The following is a 17,569-nucleotide window of genomic DNA, read 5'->3' as shown; positions in this document are numbered from 1 at the left end:
CTATTGTGCCAGCCCCAGATGATAGGTGAGGGTGATTGTGGAACAGTTGGTGGAATGAAGATTGGCAAGGGAAACCGAAGTACTCAGAGAAAACCTGTCCCAGCGCCACTTTGTCCACCACAAATCCCACTTGACCAGACCCGGGATCGAACCCGGGCCGCCGCGGTGGGAATGTCAGAAGACATAGTGAACATAATAATTCCGGACACTTGAGGGGCTTGAGTTTGAGTATTGTAGAGACAAGATATTTCTTCTCCTCACATCATGCAGACTGATTCTGGGGCCCACCCAGCTTCCTATTAAATGGGCACCAGGGGCCCTTTCCCTGGGGGTAAAGCAGCTGTGGCGTGAAGCTGACCACTCATCTCCAAGTGGTGTCAATGTCAAGAATACATCCACTCCCACATATGTCTTCATAGCAGACTGCTTTATTGGTTAGGCACAGGGACAACTCTACTTTATAGTAAAACATACAGTGTGAGTACTTCAACTTACTGAACAATACTGGCATTTACTTTCTGAAGTAGGGTGGAGGAGAGAGTCTACAAGGTGTCAAAATGAAGGTAACACCCCTACTTCTGTATCTTTTTTACACCTGTTGGTCTTAAGATATCTGGCATCTGTCAGTGTATACCAGTGAGTTAAGTGAAATGGAAACCATGTGACATATAATCTTATTTTTTTAATTAATGGCAAAAATGAATCTGCCATCTCAGCGTGATATGCGAGAGTGAATTTGTACCTTGTACCGTTTGTTGTCTGATTAATTCATATCTCATTTCCCACCTGGAATGGGTGTAGAGCTAATGAAGTGCACAACTAGTACCTGTATAACCAGTAGAAAATGTCCAGCTAATATCAGCTCATGGAACTGATAGAATGTGATGATGTTATAAAATAAGCTTTAAACAATAGAATAAAAAGTAAGATAGTTTGTCTTGAATTCCAAGAAGAAAATGTTGATAATTTTGCTAACTAATATCAGTTGTTCCTTTGCAATGTTCTGATAAGATTGGTAAAGGAATAGTTATAAAATAAGCTTTATACAGTAGGATAAAAATTAAGATAGTTCGTCTGGAATTCCGAGAAGAGAATGTTGATAATTTTGTTAACTATTATCAGTTGTTACTTTGCAGTGTTTTGATAAGATTGGTAAAGGAATAGTTCACATTCAGATTCACAATAGAAAACTCATAAGTTATATGTGATTGTCATTATATTGAACAAGGGTAAATGTATTTATTTTTTATTTATAGATGGACTTTTTTCTGTTCTTGGAATATTAGGTAAGGTAAAGTGCATCCGATTTCTGAAAGATACCATTAATCAGTATCACAGTCAGCAAGGAATGTCAGAAAACAGAATTCCAATATATTGTCTATGTATGTACTAATACTGACTTTGCTGTACAGAGCTAATTGGTGTGACTCATTGAAGTAAAATTTGTGGAGTATACTGAGAATCAACACATGGTAGACATTGCAAATCTTACACAAAATATGGTTTGTCAAAGTGAGGAAACACAGTTCATAATTAACAAAATATTATAATCTATATTAATTATGTAATTTGGAACCTATTAGTCTTTTTGTACACACAAATCTGGTCTATCTCTTCGTTGGTCTTACAAGACTATTATTTTTAAGCCTGTTTAGATGTTTGGTAGTGTTCCATTCTTTTTAGATGCATATTTCCTTAATTTTATATTCCTGTATTTTCAGTTTTAATTTTAATTGTTATTGTGAATTGTTTATCCAAGGAATCCGTCCAGGTTCGAGGCTTTGTGTTCATTTTCGTAACATACTTATTTTTTACGGTGAGGAGTTGTTAGCCCCACGCGCAACCCCCAAGCTGGAGGGCCACCCCTTGTCGGCTGTCTGCGACTGCTTATTCAATATATTCACAGCTTCCCACCAAAACTGCAGGGCGTCTCCTCCATCCACAACCTGAGGATGCACCGTGCCGTGGTGACAAGGGACCCACCTAACATAGCGGTTGGAGAAAACTGCATAATGAGGAGCTTCATAACTTGTACTCTACTCCAAATATAATTAGAATGATCAAGTCACGGAGGATGAGGTGGGCAGAGCATGTAGTACAAATGGGGGAGACGAGGAATGCGTATAGGATATTGGTGGGAAAGCCAGAAGGAAGGAGACCACTGGGAAGACCAAGGTGTAAGTGGGTGGACAATATTAAAATGGATCTTAGAGAGATAGGATGGGATGGTATGGAATGGACAGATCTGGCTCAGGATAGGGACCAGTGGAGGGCTCTTGTGAACACACTAATGAACCTTCAGGTTCCATAAAATGCTGGGAAATTCTTGAGTAGCTGCAGAATGGGCGGCTCCTCCAGAAGGGCTCAGCTACATGAGTAAGTAAGGAAGTAAATTGTGAGTTGTTTGAAGTATGTATAATTTGCATATCAGATGTAGATGTCTAATAGAGATTTTATAGGAAAATAATTGTGTCATGCCAAAAATGTGTTAAAATGAGAGGATGTTTTATCTCCACAATGCTTATTAACTTTCCTCTAAAACATACAGTCAGAAAGATTCAGAAGAATCAGGAAGGTTTAACTGAAAGGATTTATGCCTACAGTAGATAAGCACCACAAAGCAGTGATTTCGATCCTTTCAGTCTTGCTTCCCACCAGTCATTTTTTCAAAGGAAGAATTGTAACCCTGCCATAGCAAAAGCAAAACATAATTAAAAAAAATTGTATTTACAGATACATACATTTTCGTGTTTTATTATCATTTAATGGAAGTTCTTAAGAACTTAAAATTGTAAGAGTTTTTGATAATTTTTTATTACTATGATGATATGAAACAGTATAGTTCTCTTGCCAGAAATGTGATTAGGACTATATTGCAGCATTAATTGTAATCTTGGGTACGCAACATAATTAACATGTGCACGTGCACATAATGAGGAAGTCTGGGATCATAGAGATTGCCTAGTATTCTTAAGATACTGAGAATCTTAGTAAGTTGGCAGCATTAAGGAATTCATACAGAATTTTGTTCCGGAAATGTCCACTTGAAAGAATGAAATCATGGTAGAATGAGATGATTATTGTTTTCTGCATGGTGTGACACCATGTAGTTGAAGAAATGTGCCGTTTCTGAGGAACTTTCTGCCTGCATCTTCAGGGTATAAGACATTCTAGAAAACAGTAATCTTCAAAGAAGTGTGAACACAACATTGCAGTTATCGGCTAGGAGCAGCAAGTTCTTCATCCCACCACTACTGCAACAGTTGGTTGGTTGGTTGGTTGGTTTCCAATGGCTGCATTTGGGATCATTTAACCCATTTTGCTTCTTGTTTCCCAATAGAGAGCACTCAAGAGCTTGCTTTGTTGCATCTTGACGAAGTTTGCACTTTTCTTTTGAGAAGCTTTGCCAGATTTGTTGCTCATTTTGCGCTACCTAGGAGACACATATGACTTAGAGAATGTCACAGATGCGAGCAACTTTGTCCCCCACTACTGCAATGGTAATTATCATTATTTTCATCATCATTGTTTCCTAATTATTAATATTCCTCATATCTTCTTGTAGTCTTTTGAATGAGGTTCCAAAGGAATAGAATTTCTGTCTTAGAATGCTATTAGAAAGTAGTGTGAGACATGTACCATCTTCTGGGATGTGATGTCGTACAGTCTGGTAGAAGGTTAGCGTCATATTAGAGGAACATATAGCCCTCATATTTAAGGTGATAGAATAAGACAAACCAGCAAGGAAGCAGCAAGTATCTATCCACAGATATTATAATTAAGATTATGGGCTTCCAGGATATGATTCCATTTCCTCTGAAACCATGGCATCTCTCTAGACCATAGTTTTAATATTTACTGCCTTGAGCACCTCAGCTCTCTAAAAGTATTATGGACAGTAAGTGACCAAGTTTTGTGAAGCCTTATGAATGGAATGCATAATTTTAATTTTGTGTGTTCACCAATATAAACACGGTGCTCACTACACTCATAACACTGGACCAACACATGCATCAACCGTCCAATACAGTGCCTGTAAGCTTTGTGCTCCTACACTCTGGGAAATGTATGTACAAACATTATTAGTGCTAGTGTTTCTCTAGGACTGCTGGAAATAATAAATAACAAAGCATTGTAAATGCAGTGTCTGTTGCCCAGTCACAAACCTCTTTTTTCCCTGACATACTCTTCTCACCAAATGACCTGTGATGTCCAAGTTACAGTGTCATGACTATTACCATACATCATTGCTTGGAGGCAGTTCCAGGGGCTTGAAGGTAGCAATCCTACCACTAGACTGCCACTCTTTGGGGGTAGGCAGCCACCTGCTGGCAAGGTATTACACAAATAGAATCAGAAAAAGTCTGGGAACACCTCTACTGTTGGAAGGATGTTGTTTTGTGATATCCATAACAGGTCTTGGTGGGCTTAATGCTGAAGTGGATGATGATGGTGATGATGATGGAGGAAAGGGGAAGGGGAAAGGAAGTTAACCTGACTGCATCCAAAAATATTTTGATGTGATGATAAATGTACATGCATCCATGCATGCTTACTCATACAGTTTCATTCTCTTTGGTTTGATCATCCTAGTAAGATTTAGTGAAGAGCGCAAATGATGAAGTTCCTTTTTATGTCCTGTCTCTTAGGACATTTCTTCAGTTTCACACTTACAAGAAAACAAAAGATAAGTCATGGTTCTGTATATTTTAGTGGATCAAAATCTACAGACTCAGATCTGTTGAAATTACAAAATTCTTCATAGCATCAGTGAATGATTGAACTTTCTTTTGTCCTGTTGGAGATCTCAGTGGAAGCTGAATAATGTTAACCTTTATTGGCTGTGCAGTGTCCTCTTACAGTAGAACCTGTGCACACTCAAGATAGCTCTGCGTTGCATATTTCCAATAATAATACGCTTACTTGAAACTTAAATTCTGGTCATTAGCTCCATAGTAGAGGGAGATTTGAAATCCAATATTTCCGGATGATATAGGTTATGAGGTGGTGATAATCACCATGTGATATTTCAGTGACAATGCAACAGCAGGCAGCTCCTGTGCAGCATGGCGGTCCCTTGTTTAGCTTGTGCCGATCTCCTGCCGCTCCCACTAGTGCTACTCGGAACCCCCGTCAGCCTGTTCAGCACAGCCAACCTCATACCAATGTGAGTAGAGTAACACAGCTACCAGTTTTCATCATTTTGTTCAAATGAAAGCAATTGTTGTAGTATATAAATAAAACAATATGTTTCATATACCATGTGAGAGCAGCATTGGGTAAATCTAGGCTATAAAAATTAGTGTACCTGTCCATATTAACAACGTTTCTATTAACCTGTAAAGCACGAATTTCTTCCAAATAATATTTAAAAGCTCAGTTCTTACCTCACAGGAAACACACTTTACAAAGGCCAGTTGAATGATATTGATTAATGCTGTTTAGGAAAACAATTATTGTTAATTTTGAAAATCATATGAAATTCATAAATGCCCTGTGTTTTGAATATTAGGTCATGTGGTACATAGGATAACCGCTGTGCCATAAAGGGTTAACAAATGCTGTCGACATGCACTGGAGCTCGAGTCCCATAGTTGGCTAGTATTCCAGGGTAACAATATATAATGAAAATGCAATTCCATGCAGACTTGTTCTGGCAAATAAGCTTTCACACTGCACAGTTAGAAGTTGTAACAGATTATCTCACAATGATATGTATATTGGCCGTCTTGTAGTGCACTCAATCTCACATGTTTCGGCATCACTGTGCCATCCTCAGGTGTGTTATTTACGTCAAGCTATTGCATTGCTCGTCATCATGTGTCGTTTATAAAATTATCTAAAATGCACAATCTTCACTAACTATAATAAAATTTATATATATCAAAATTTGTTAATATCCATCATCTTACACATCTTAACTCAAACTCGCGTACTACGTCATACTTCCACTATGGGAGTCGTTCTTCCTATAGTTTTGTGTATATTGTGTCTTGTGATGTGTCCCTCCTTTTGTGGCTGTGAGCGTGCCTGAGGATGGCACAGTGATGCCGAAACATGTGAGATTGAGTGCACTACAAGATGGCCAATATACATATCACAGATGAGAATCAGTGCAACAGGACGCTAAAATACAAGATTATCTCACAAGTTGGATGGTGAGAGTTCATTGATTCCTGCCATCATTTTAGGCTTGTAAGTAATTAAAAAATCTGGCAGCCATGCTTGATGTGTTGTTTTAACCTCACAGATACTTAAAAAAAATAGAGATTTTGCTCCCACATGTTTTTCTTATTAAGGAGGAATGCTTATGATTTAAATGCTGCATCACTAGAGCTTTCTTCTTACACATATATTCTGTTCATGCTTAAAACCTGTTCACATTTTTACAGCATTCAAAATCTTAGATAGGTTTTGAGGCTTTCACAGAGGTGAGTGCTCAGATAATGGTCTTCTGCGCTATTATACTGTGCGGTCATGTAGCTGGACACCATTTCAGAGGAACATACTGTCTCCATCTTCAGTGTTAAAATTGAGTAGTGTGAGGAATCAGGTTATATAGGAAGGCTTTAAGGAAGTTATTTCTCAGATACTGACCACTTTTTTTTATTGCTAGTGGGACTAGCAATAACTGAGTCCCTTGTACTGCGGCCACTTCTGGCCTATTGTACCAGCCCCAGATGATAGGTGAGGGTGATTGTGGAGCAATTGGTGGAATGATTGGCAGGGGAAACCGAAGTACTTGGAGAAAACCTGCCCCAGCGCCACTTTGTCCACCACAAATCCCACTTGACCAGACCCCGGGATCGAACCCGGGCCGTCGCGGTGGGAAGTCAGCGACTAACCGCTTGAGCTATGGTGCGACCCTTTCTGGTATGTTACTCTGTGTAAGTAAAGTAAAATAAAAAGTAGAGTTGTCCCTGTGCTTAACTAATTAAGCACTACGCCATGAAGACATATGGAGGAGTGGATGTATAGATCCACGTTTTCTTGACCTCGGCACTAGTTCGAGGTGAGTGGTCAGCTTTACGCCCCGGCTACTTTACCACCGTGGAGAGAACCCCCGGTACCCATTGGAGAGGTGGCTGGGTGGGCCCCAGAGTCGGTCTGGACGACGTGAAAAAGATAGTTCTTGACCCTACCGGGACTCGAACCCTGGGTTATCCAGCCCATAGCCAGTCACTATACCAACTGAGCTCTCGCGACTCAGATGTTACTCCGTGTAGTCTGTAAGAAGCTGATAAAGTACCGGAGACATCTGCAGCTTCTTCAGAGAACAGTAATTAGCCGCGTGCCTTTTAAGGGACAGCGTCTCTCATTGGTTCATTCGCAGCCTCTTCTCTCCACCTCGTTTTCCCGCGCGACTCTGGAGATGGAGGCAGTAAGTTACCTCTAAACGTTGCTAACATTCTAGAAGACTACAGGGGGTAACGGCCCAGAACACAAGCTGACAGCCGAACTGCAATTTGTCTGTAACAAGATACCTTCGGCAACTTTCACCTTCCTTGGCTCTACACAGAAGGTTCAAGTCGTGATCAGATGCTTCACGTATTTCTGAGGGGTGTATATGGAGCCTTCAGAATGGAAACGAAGTCACCCACCTACCGTCCAGTCGGGTCAGACTGATGCTTAACCAGAACTGCTTGTGCATAATTGTGATATGTTGCAAGTGTTTCATACTACAGCATATGGTCCAAGATGTATTTACATTTGTTCTCTGTGGAGAGTGTAAATTTCTTAGATAAAGTTCTGTCTTTGTTAACATCAAACAAACCACGTCCCTTACTCTGTAACGGCCGGCTGAAAGATAAGGTCCCGCACTTACGAACATTTACGTCTTTTGTATTGGTGGGAAACTTGGACCTCTTACGTTAAGAAAAGAAAATAGCCTGGGGCTTCGGTCTGATTTTCTGACACCAGTGACTGTGAAGAGTACATTGGCGAAACAGGGAGACCTCTAGCCATGCGGCTCCGTGAATATAGGCACAAAATTAGCCCAACATGCCTATGAGGAGGGTCGTAGGGTAGGCTGAGATGAAGGCAGGATTTTGGAAATTGAAAGTAACAGCAGGTACAGGAAGTACAAGAAATTGGCCCATATGGCATGCTTAACCAGTCCGATGAGCCAGTCCAGTTTGGACTTTTCTCCCATCTAGATACCCCTTATCAGCAATAAGCTTAGCAACTCACAGGGAATATCTGTATGATGTGACAGATTTTCCCTTGGCTTATACAAGATTTTAGTCCCGGGTTTACTTACTTACTTATGGAGCTGAGCCCTTCTGGAGGAGCCGCCAATTCTGCAGCTACTCAAGAATTTCCCAGCATTTTATGGAACCCGAAGGTGCATTACCGTGTTCACAAGAGCCCTCCACTGGTCCCTATCCTGAGCCAGATCTGTCCATTCCATACCATCCCATCCTATCTCTCTAAGATCCATTCTAATATTGTCCACCCACCTACGCCTTGGTCTTCCCTGTGGTCTCTTTCCTTCTGGCTTTCCCACCAATATCCTGTACGCATTCCTCGTCTCCCCCATTTGTGTTACATGACCTGCCCACCTCAACCTCCTTGACTTGATCAATCAAATTATACTTGGAGAAGGGTACAAGTTATGAAGCTCCTCATTATGCAGTTTTCTCCAACCTCCTGTCACTTCATTTTTATTTCACAGGTGGCGCTAGCGGTAGGCACATAATTGTTTCACAACAATCTCCGATTAATGCTGTGCATTGGTTTGTTGGCTAGGTTTGTTTCATAAAATTTTCACCTCCTTTTCTGTCTTAGTTTCAAGTCTGTGCATGCTTTATCACAATTTGTATTTCACATTTTTCCTGTTATCACCCGTTGACAAAGGCCCGTCTCAAGTACTTATGTACCTGCAGTTATGCTGACATGGGTTGTCCAGTGACTGAGGTTGGCTCCTTCTGAGGGATCCAACAGAGTGTTTCTCTCCAAAATGAGGACGGAAACAGATTGAGTTTTTGAAACCGTACGGTGGACAAAGTCCAAACACCCAGTAATTGCAAGAGTACTAATCTTTTAAGAAATGACCCCATGTAGTCTCGTAGAAGTTCATTCACATTTTGGAGGAAAGTTTTGCCTCCGTCTTGAGGGGTGAAGATTAAACTAAGCACGTAATCAGCAGGACGCATGCGGCAAGCAGGTTACTTGCTTTGATTAGTCTTAGACCCCAAAGATGGATGCAGTTGATTCCTCCGAAACGTCGATGAACTGCCAGAGTGTACATTGAGGGTGTTGTAGAGCAGGGTATTGGTAACATGAGAGGCTGAATGATATGTAGCACCCACAAGAGACGTGAGAAATGCGTACAGAAGATTTTATCGGAAACCCGAAGGAATGAGACCAGTTAGGAGAACGATCTGTAGATGGAAGGATTATGCTTAAATTGGGCCTAAAAGGAAAATATATGATATATATGAGAGTGTGTAGTGGATTCGTCTGGCTCAGGATAGGGTCCATTGGCAGGCTGTTGTGTACATGGTAGTGAAACTTGGGGTTTCATAAAAGGCAGATTTCTTTTTTGTCGGTTGAGCGACTGTTGGATTCCCAGGAAAAACTACTTGCCGTATGGGGCCATCTAGATATTGTATTGTATGTAATGAAAATGCACGTCAGAAAGTTACATAATCGTAGAAGATATGTGAGGATGTATTTTTATGCGTTGAACGAGAAGATGCAACCATGACCCGATGTTTTTAACGGATGCGCTCCTGACGGCCTTCTTTTGTGTACAATCTTTCGAGGCCGTGAAGAAAAGTCTGCGCTGCAAATTAAGAACTATGGTTTTTTGTTCCTGGTAGTTTTTTCCTTAGTGGGGTGGGACTAAGTCCCTTGTACTGCGGCCACTTCTGACCTATTGTACCAGCCCCAGATGATAGGTGAGGGTGATTGTGGAGCAATTGGTGGAATGAAGATTGGCAAGGGAAACCGAAGTACTTGGAGAAAACCTGCCCCAGCGCCACTTTGTCCATCACGAATCCCACATGACCAAACTCGGGCTCGAACACAGGCCGCAGCGGTGGGAAGCCAGCGACTAACCGCTTGAGCTATGGCGCGGCCTTCCTGGTAGTTACTCAAATGTAACGTCTTCGGGTTCTTGAATACATTTCTTATGGGGCACGCTGTATGTTTAAAGATAACATTTCTTATGGGGCAGGCTGTATGTTTAAAGATAACTGTATGTGTACATTAAAACGGCTTAAACTGTCGTTGGAATTTCACTTACATAAAATTGTAGTACACTATTTATAACTATTTAAACACACAACAGACTTATCGTAAAATAAATAAAAATTGTAATACATCGTTTCATAATAGAATGTGTAAATTTTCCTTATTTCCATCAGATCCTTCACGTGGACTTACTTAACGAACTGAACATATATTCCTTGTTCCATGTAGGATGAGAATTTTTTTATAAATGGAACGGATGTACAATTATTATATCATACAATATATATTTCCGTCACGAATGCAACAAAAGGGTATAATCACTTTAATTTTTTATTCACAACATACATATTTCGACCATACACGGTCATCAGTAGGTGTTTGTCGCTATGCTAAACTGTTGTACTATACTGCATGCCACAGTTTTGTGTGGCTAGCACATAACAGTGAAATGAAGTTTTTCTGAGGTTGTCTCTCCAAGAGGAACATCTGTTGTCTCTGACAATTATTTCAACCATTCGCTGGTATGGGAGAAACGAAGTGGAAGCGACCGACAGACGGACATTTGATTATGTACATACACTCTTAGGGGAAGTGTATAAAGGCAGTTATGATGGTGTATGCTTAGTTTTCTTGTAATTGTTCATCATCATCATCATCATCATCATCAGTAATCTGTCAAGACGACAGGTCCACAGTCTCTTTCAAAACAATTCCTCCACTTCATGCGATCTAGAGCTTTCTCCTTCAAATGACAGTATCCTCTTCTGTCCCCAAGGTCATCCAGCATCTTCTTACGTCTTCTTCCTCGTCTTCTTGTCACTTCTATCCGCCCATCTATCTTTCCTTCGATAGCTTCTTTTAGAAGGCAGTTTCTGCGTAAAACATGACCAATCCAATTAGCCTTCCGTTTTCTTATTTCATGTAGGATATTCCTCTGCTCACTGACTCTAATTAACACTTCTTCATTTCTCACATAATCGGTCCAACTGATCTTCTCCATTCTTCTCCAACACCACATTTCGAAACTTTCCAGATGTTTCTGATCTACTGCCCTAAGTGTCCATGTTTCAGCCCCATACAGAGCTATGCTCCAAATGTAGCATTTCACTAGTTTCTTCCTCAAATTTAAGTCCAATTTGCTGGTAAAAAGATTCTTCTTCTTGCTAAATGCAGCTTTTGCCATGGCAATCCTGGATTTAATTTCACAAGTACACCTTCCATCATCTGTTAACAAGCTACCCAAATATTTAAAACATTTCACATTCTCCACTTGTTTTTGGTCTATCTTTATTGTGACTGGGGTTGGTTGTCTCGAAATTTTCATTACTTTTGTTTTCTCCACATTCATTTCCATGCCATAGCACCTTCCAATTTCAATTAGTCTATCAATCATGCCCTGTAGCACAGTTTCTTCCTTAGCCATTAACACAAGGTCATCTGCATATTTCACAGTTTGAATAATTTGCCCTCCTACTTTGAAGTCACCGAGCCCATCCAGAGCTTCCTTGGTAAGGCATTCGCTGTACAAGTTGAACAGAATTGGTGATAAACAGCATCCTTGTCGAACTCCTCTTCCAATCTGCACACTTCCTGTCTCCCCCCTGTCCAGTCGTACTCTAACTTTCTGATCCATGTACAATTTGCTAATCAATCTTCTTTCATGCCAATCGATACCTGTTTCTTTCAGGATCTGCATTAATTTGGTCCAGTTTACCCGGTCAAATGCCTTCTGCCAGTCTATGAAGCAAACACACAGTTCTTCATCTATCTCCAAAGTTCGTTCCGCTATAATTCTCATCATCCCAATTGCATCCCTGGTTCCTTTTCCTCTTCTAAATCCAAACTGATCTTCTCCAAGTACATCCTCTATTTTCCTTTCAATTCTTCTTTTAAGTATCTTTGCTATTATCTTTGCTGTATGTGCAATAAGACTTATTGTGCGATGGTCGCTGCATTTTGTAGCTTTTGTCTTTTTCTTTAAGGCAATCATTGTAACTTCTGTAAAGTCCTTGGGCCACTCTCCACTTTCATATATGGTGTTCATTAGTTTTGTCAGTGTTTTCAAACCACCTTCTCCCAGTAACTTGAGCACATCTCCAGGTACATCATCATCTCCTGTAGCCTTTCCCTTCCTCATTTCCTTGATAGCTTTTTCCACCTCACTTTGTAAAATATATGGTCCTTTCTCGTCTGTATCTACTTCTTCTTCCGGTTCAACTTCTAAGGTTTCTGGCCGATTAGGTCGATCATATAGTTCTGAAATATAATTTTCCCAAATTTTCAGCACTTGCCTCTGATCTACTATTCTATTCCCCTGGGAGTCTTCGATGCCAACATTTTGAATCCCATGATTCTCTTTCCATCCTAGTTCTTTTGTCTTCATGTACATCAAATCATAACGGCCTGTTCTTTGAAATTCCATAATCTCATTACATATCTTCTCAAGATATTCCTTTTTGGCCCTGTCCGTGGCTCTTTTCAATTCATTCCTCAGTCTCCTGTATTTCCTCCTGCCTTCTTCATTGTTGACATTCTTCCATTTCCTTCGCTCCTCCATTTTACTCATCGTAATTGTTCATATAAAATTTATTTTATAGTTATGATTTTAATTTTTAATTTAAATGTATTTAAACGTTATACTATTTACAGACTTTAATATGTGTGTAAAGCTTATGGATCTGAATAGAATATTATTTTATTATTCTTAGTGGGGTAAGAATGAGTGAGCCCACTTGGTACTGCGGCCACTACTGGCCTGTTGTACCAGCCCCGAATGATAGATAATGGAGATTGTGGAGAATTTGGCGGAATGAAGATTGGCAGGGGAAACCGAAGTGCTCGGAGAAAACTTGCCCCATTTCCACTTTGTCAACCACAAATCCCACATGACTTGACCCTGCTCGAACCCGGGCCGCCGCGGTGGACAGTCAGCGACTAACCGCCTGTGCTATGGTAAGGCCTCGAAATCTGAAGATAAGCAGGACGAAAAGTATTGCCATACTCGATCACGCGTAAGGCTGTTCGTAGCGTCTGAAATGCGCATGTCACTAATTATATACGTACAAATATTAAGTAATTTATGCAGTAATAAAAGCGTTTCAGTATTTAATCTGAATGCAATAAATAATCAAAACTCGTAAAAAGTAGCGTCTTGTGGGTTGTAACGCCGTCTAATTTGGAGAAATTCCGATGTTTCGGGGGAATATGTCGCCTCCGTTTTCAGGTTCGAAGGCTAATCCAAGCGAAATAGCAGCTGAAGGAAGCGACAAGCTACGCGAACTGCGCGTGGAAAATCCGATATGATATGGGCCGGTTCTAGCACGAAAAGAACTCTGAGAGCTCCTGGGTTTTTCTTCGACATGAAGATGGAGACGAAATTTTCTCCGAAACTTGGGGCTATCTCCAGACTACACGGCGTTACAGCCAAGAAGACGGTATCCTACATCGTCACCCCCGTGAGAACGTGAAATCGAAACGAAATCCGCTTTTTCTTAAATATATGCAACAAATTTCAGGGTAGCAAACCTGTTAAGCAGGCGTTCCTAGTGTGATGATGAGTGTCACCCTGATCTGCATATGCAGTTCTTAACGTTTAGTTAAATAAATTCTTACGCGTTACTGTAGTCACACGTGCAATGAACCACCGGACATTTAGCAATCTTCGAATTTCTCATGTGATTTGTTTCTTTCGATTGCGGATCCGAGAAAGATTAAATCGATTTACTGATTTCGACGCGATATCTCGTTCGATTTAAGCAATGGCGGCAGAGCGTTTCCAGCAATGGAACTACGTGTTAGATTTGGCCTACTGTTTGCCACAAACAAACAAAAAAACATGGGAATACTAGATCGCCTGATTTCCTTTGATATAACACGGACCGCATAGAAAATGTCATCTCCAATAGTTGCAGCGAGAACGACTTCCGAGCCGTTGCCTAGCAACGATAGGGATACACATACAGAGAGACTGAGGGGAGGGATTTATGAAGTAAGCAGCTGAGATGGGCTCAGGTGCCATGATATACCGACCGATATATATTCATAAAGATTGGTTCAGGCATGCAGAAGTTATAGGATGGGGGAGACAGACAGCATGCAGTCACGTAAGCCTGCTTTAGGCATATCCTGACACCAGAGGGAGGTGACGCTCTGACCGTTTTATCTCGTGTAAAGAACCCCTGGTACCGACGCCGTGTAGCCTGGTAGAAGTTAACCGACGTTTCGGAGAAACGTACTGCCTCTGTCTTCAATGTGGAAGAACATCGAAAGATTCTTCGTAATTGCAGCCGTGAGAACCACAGATCTCACACAGGCCCTGCTGCGTGGTGCATGCTTGGAGGAAAAGATGAGAAGGCGGTAGTCCCAGTAATTTCATTGAGAATCGAAACCCTGACAGTAATTCTAGATCCTTGTTACGTGAGATCTGCAGACTCGTGCGCAACTTCTTATATTATCACGTGATAGAGTGACAACAGACGGCTTTTGGATTGGTAATTGGATTTATTGAACTCTTACAGATCCGTGACTACAAGTAACTGTAACACTATCACAGAGTTACACACTCCAGAGATCACTGTAACTCAGTTATGTCTTCACCAGTCGTTACCTGGTGACGGATTTCAACAGTGTCCTCTGTTTCTATGCTCACGTTCTTACTGGCTGGCGACTGTCTCACAACTAACTCATTGCTCCAGCTGTCCTGCTTATAACATCGCGGCACACACCTCACAGAAAATACCGTTCCTCTGTTGCTGTTTCCAGTTGTTGCCGTGCAAACATGCTTGTGGGTAACAGCTATTGTATTTTGCTTACCTCGCTGTCGTTACCCAGCAGCGGGTTTACATGCGACAGTGTAATCGAAATAATAGACGGGGTATTGGACCTGAGACACATGCCTAGACGGTAGAAATGCTGTTTACATGAAGGGATTTGGGAAGAAGCCAAATTAAAGAGGCGCATAAAGGTTTACTCCAGTTTACTGGGTAGTTAGTTAGTTAGTTATTGGAGAGGGTGGGTTTCCCCATGCACTGAGACCTGTATTGGTCCATTGTGCTTCCCTCTATGATTTCTACCAGTCTCTCTATCCTACCGGTACTGGTGCTTACCATCAGTCCCGCCCGGCCAGCGAGACCGGCTCTACTAGCTGAGAGGTATCTATAATGTTTCCCCCATCTACCAGATGTATTAGAGACTGCTGTTGGGCGGGTAACGTCCGTTAATTTGGCTCAGTGACCTCCTTTGGAGATATGAGGTTCTTTTACGTGCCGTAAAGCTACGACACGGGACCCACGGCTTAAAGTCCCTCCAGGAGGACTTGTTCCCTGAATTTTTCCGCCCTTAAAATTCGACGACCTCCGTCGGGTATTTGAACCCGCGTACTACGAGTCATGAGGTGGGAACGTTACCTCTAGACTACGGAGGCCGCTAGTTTATTGGGTAACTTCTGTTTCCTATCCAGGAGACAGCAACTCAGTGAAGTCAGCCAAATTAGCTAGAGAGATTATGAAGGAGACTGGTGATGGAACTCAGTTTGGGTTTTCGCTACCGAGCAGCGTGAATCAGAAATTAGTTTTATGTCGATTTTTTCATACATCATTATATTGGATGTGCATTTATTTATACGCTGTTTCAGACATAAATCGAATTTCCCTCTCCACTATTATTACGTCGATGTTCAATTGAATTAACTGGCAAATAATGTATTTAAAAAAGTTGGAGAGGCTATGAACGAAATTCATCGAGCTCAGTTCAGGTTTTATTATTGACTGACATTGTTATAAAGCTATTCTCGTTGCACAGAGCCATAAATTAGTTTCCAGTGTACATCATAGGTTTTAATTGGGTATGTAGTTGTGTAATGTACATTTCCTTTTTGTACGGTAAGAGTCTGGATATAAGTACGTACATGAAAAGTAGGGGTTATATTTTCCCTGTAAAGAAAGTAAACGTAAAGCTATCCCTGTACCAGGCCGTGAAGGCCCATAAGGTTGTGAGATGTTGAGGGTCCCACATTATTTAGACAGTCGGCTCATAGATGGCGGCAAGGTTCTCAGCCCTACTCGCCGGCCGCCCTTTACCCTCAAGAATATTCCAGAAATATTCCCGGTACTCATTTCTGTTAGTGGCTGAGTCGACCCCAGGGCCACAATGTGGCTGGAAGGATTAGGTCAATTGAAAAAAAAATCCAATGACCTCTTCGGGACTTGAACCCACGGCCTTCCGGCTTGTAGCATAGTGCCTTAACCAACTTATAGGGCTTACAAACTAAAGTTAAGCTAGCGAGACATCTTTCACTACTGACCCAAATGCCAAATTTATTCGAAATCCGGCCGGTGTTCTTGAAGATGAAACACGCATGTGGATATGCCTCCACATTATTCCTTTATTTTATTCTTTTCGTGGGAAGAAGTCAGTGAGGAAATTCGTGTTCTCGTAATGAAAACAACGGTTTGAAAGACAAAGATATAGACAGGATGGTAATATTAAGTAGACCAGTGACTCTACGATACGAATCACTACGATCGTATGCAGGTATCCGTGGGTTTCCTCAGTCGTTCCACTCGAATGCCCTGGTAGTTCAGCGAAATAAACAAAGACCGCTCTCACCCAAGTTCTTTCTAGTGTAACCCATAAAGGTGCTTCAGACTCGCTAGGTAACATTAGCCAGGAAAGTTTTGGCAATATGAAAGAAAAATAATTTTATAGATTAATTCTGGTATGCTGATTCCAAATCTGGACCCGAAAATTGTCCCCCTAAGTCACAGTTTCTTAGATTGAATTTTTATTGAGAACATCATTTCTTGCATACTTTTTGTATCTTTGCGTAATGTTTCTATAATTTTGGTCAACACCCTCCACCACACTGGTGCCTTTGTAACTAACGAATCATAACCAAGCACGTAATAACTGCAATATGCGAGGAAGTTATTGAGGATTTGGTAAGAATCCTATTGTGGTCTTTGCGTTACACCACCGCGTAGTATGTGATTGGTAACAAGAAGTTCTGGGAAGACAACACATCGCGTAGAAGACAGTGCGGTCAACGCGTGCTCTCTTTGCCGTGGAACGTTTTTACAGATCCGTTGCCTAGCAACGATAGGAGGCTTTCAGGAGTTGGAGGGGGATACACAGCAGGATATTCCCGTAAGCCTCCTTTTATTTTGTTTTAAAAATGGAAAGGAAGCTAATAACGTTTCGGAGGCCAACACTGCCTCCTCCTTCAGTGTTTCTAATTTCTCGTTCACAATCACCCCGTCATTCGAATATATAAAGAATGTCATTATATAACCCAAGCATCAAACGATCGGATCTTGTGATCAAAGGGCTTGGCGTCGCGCTGACGCTTTACATTCTTAATTGGGGCGGGGGGGGG

General features: G+C 41.3%; 1 long non-coding RNA gene across 1 annotated transcript in view; it reads left to right on the top strand.

Moving 5' to 3' along the window:
- Positions 1–17,569, top strand: part of LOC117282311 — a 74,111-nt gene that overhangs the window by 12,580 nt on the left and 43,962 nt on the right. Inside the window, exon 3 of the long non-coding RNA XR_004513031.1 lies at positions 5,034–5,167. This is a non-coding gene — a long non-coding RNA (uncharacterized LOC117282311). The remainder of the gene's footprint in view (positions 1–5,033; positions 5,168–17,569) is intronic.

This window comes from Cryptotermes secundus, unplaced genomic scaffold, assembly GCF_002891405.2.
Source record: "Cryptotermes secundus unplaced genomic scaffold, Csec_1.0 scaffold960, whole genome shotgun sequence".
In the NCBI taxonomy this organism is placed as follows: domain Eukaryota; kingdom Metazoa; phylum Arthropoda; class Insecta; order Blattodea; family Kalotermitidae; genus Cryptotermes; species Cryptotermes secundus.
The sequence above is the reverse complement of the archived record's forward strand: the minus strand, read 5'-3'. Positions and strand labels throughout refer to the sequence as shown.